Raw genomic sequence first — 2,500 nt, 5'->3', positions numbered from 1 at the left:
GTAACTTGGATTCAATGTTACACATGTCACAACAAAGTTTTACATAATCATTAATGAAATCTATGATTCATTGTTATTATTATGATTATTATCTATATCTCACGCTAAACTGACGTCTACTGTGCCAGGGTTCACGAGTCACATTTGCAAATACCGGTTCTTTTCCAAAGAAAAATATGTATTTCAAACCGTTCTTTTCACATCAAGACATGATGTTCAATTTTGCCATCATCTGCCTTCCATACTTTCCGACTTAACTGTTTGGACAGAGCGTCGATAATGTTCCTTGAAACAAACCTGGTCAACACATAATTATTTAGATATTTATATTCTACACGTTAGTAAGCAGAGCATGAAGTACATGCAAGTTCTGCATTGCGTAAGATATCAACAAATTTGCAATTACGAACTAAAATTTAATGATCCCGTGCTGCCTTCGTAAATTCCCCTTTGCAGTCGGTATAATACCGATTTCATTCTTTATGATATGTCATGAATGGTAAGAAACGGGAAAACATTCACAAACAAGAGAGGCAAGGCCTTCAAGACTCACTTGTGATAAATTAAGTCCCCTAGCATTAATTACAGAGTAATTTCCCTTTTTTACTATCTGCACCAAAACGTTTGCAAAATAAATAAAAATTCCATGCTTAGCAAAAGAAGTTCCTGTTTGAACAAAAAATGATAATAATGACTCCTCTTGTTGTTGTGTCAGAATAAGAGGTCAAAGTGCCAAGTTTAGAGAATACAAAAAATATAAATATAACAGTAAATGCAGTTTGCATATAATTAGGCTTCATTTTTTAATTTTTTTTTGTGCCCATCCCAGAGGTGCAATATTGTTTTAAACAAGATGACTGGAAAGAACTGAATTTTTCCTATTTTTATGCCAAATTTGGTGTCAACTGACAAAGTATTTGCAGAGAAAATGTCAATGTTAAAGTTTACCACGGACACACACACACACGGACACACACACACACACACACACACACACACACACACACACAGACAACCGAACACCGGGTTAAAACATAGACTCACTTTGTTTACACAAGTGAGTCAAAAACGAATTTGCGTCTTCTACCAATTTAGTATAAAATACATGAAATTGAAAATGTTTGTTTCCTTTTGACCCCAAAGAGCTCTACATGATCACTAGCTTTCTGTTCAGATTCTGTTGTCTGCCGCAATGACCTCAGTGTCCACAGATCAGCATCAGCGCGGCAGCAGTCAGTCACATGTACTGTACCGCGCTGAACAAAGCTTTCGCTCTGGCGACCCCTTATACCGTGCTTGCGAGACACACGCATGTTCTTGCCTTGCGACTTTTTTTCTACTCGGGCAGAAGTAATAAAAACATACGGAATCTGGACATTAAAAATCAAAATCTAATTATGTTCCCGCCCCCCTAAAGTGGTCAACTTTATATCAGTGTGATCAGCATGATTTATTCTATTTTATCGTAAAAAAGAACGGTTTTGTTGCTCACATTGTGACCTAACTCTACCCCTTTATTCTAACCTCCCCCCACAACACGTCCTCTCCAACAGGCCAGGCTGTTTCCGCGAAGCCACCACTCTGGATCCTCGCTAGCGCAGCGGGTAAATCGGCGCCAACAAGTGTACTGTAGCACGAACGAACGAACTTATAACGCGTCAGTTTGCTGGCTGCAAGAAGCTTGATAGTGAGAGATCTGTTGCATGGAATAGTGGATTAATGGTGGAACTGTATTGAGCATCATCTGTTCGATAGGAAAAAAACAAAACAAAACAACAACAAATAAAACTGCACGCAGGAAAAAATACAAACAAACAAAAAAATGAAATAAAAATGAAAATAAATGGGTGGCGCTGTCAGTGTAGCGACGCGCTTTCCCTGGGGAGAGCAGCCCCAAAATTTCACACAGAGAAATCTGTTAAAGAAGAAAGAAAGAAATACAAATACGTTATCAACATATTCAGTTCCATGTTACACACTTCCACCGTGTCGCCTTAGAGCCCTGTTTAAAGACTAAGCGTTGTATAGATTCATAATAGTAATAGTAATAATAAATGAATGAATAAATAGATAAAATATCACCATCATCACCATCATCATGAAAGACTGTTATTATTATTATTATTATTATTATTATTATTATTGTCATTGTTATCAAGAGCCTCTAGAAACAAACATGCTTCTTGTTGTTGTGATTCATATCAGATAAAATATCACCATCATCACCATCATCATGAAAGATTGTTATTATTATTATTATTATTATTATTGTCATTGTTATCAAGAGCCTCTAGAAACAAACATGCTTCTTGTTGTTGTGATTCATATCATCTGACTTGTGGTTGGTTGTTTATTTGTTTGTGTTTTAAGTCATGCATACCATGAGGGTTGTTCAAAAGTTTTTTGTTTTGTTTTTTTAAGCGAGGAAAAAAAAGAAGAAAAAATAAAAAACGTGGGCTTTTTTTTTTTTTTACAATTAGGCCCCCCCCTCTCTCTCTCT

This window comes from Babylonia areolata, chromosome 3 (assembly GCF_041734735.1).
Source record: "Babylonia areolata isolate BAREFJ2019XMU chromosome 3, ASM4173473v1, whole genome shotgun sequence".
NCBI classification, from domain to species: Eukaryota; Metazoa; Mollusca; class Gastropoda; order Neogastropoda; family Buccinidae; genus Babylonia; species Babylonia areolata.
Note: the sequence above shows the minus strand (reverse complement) of the source record.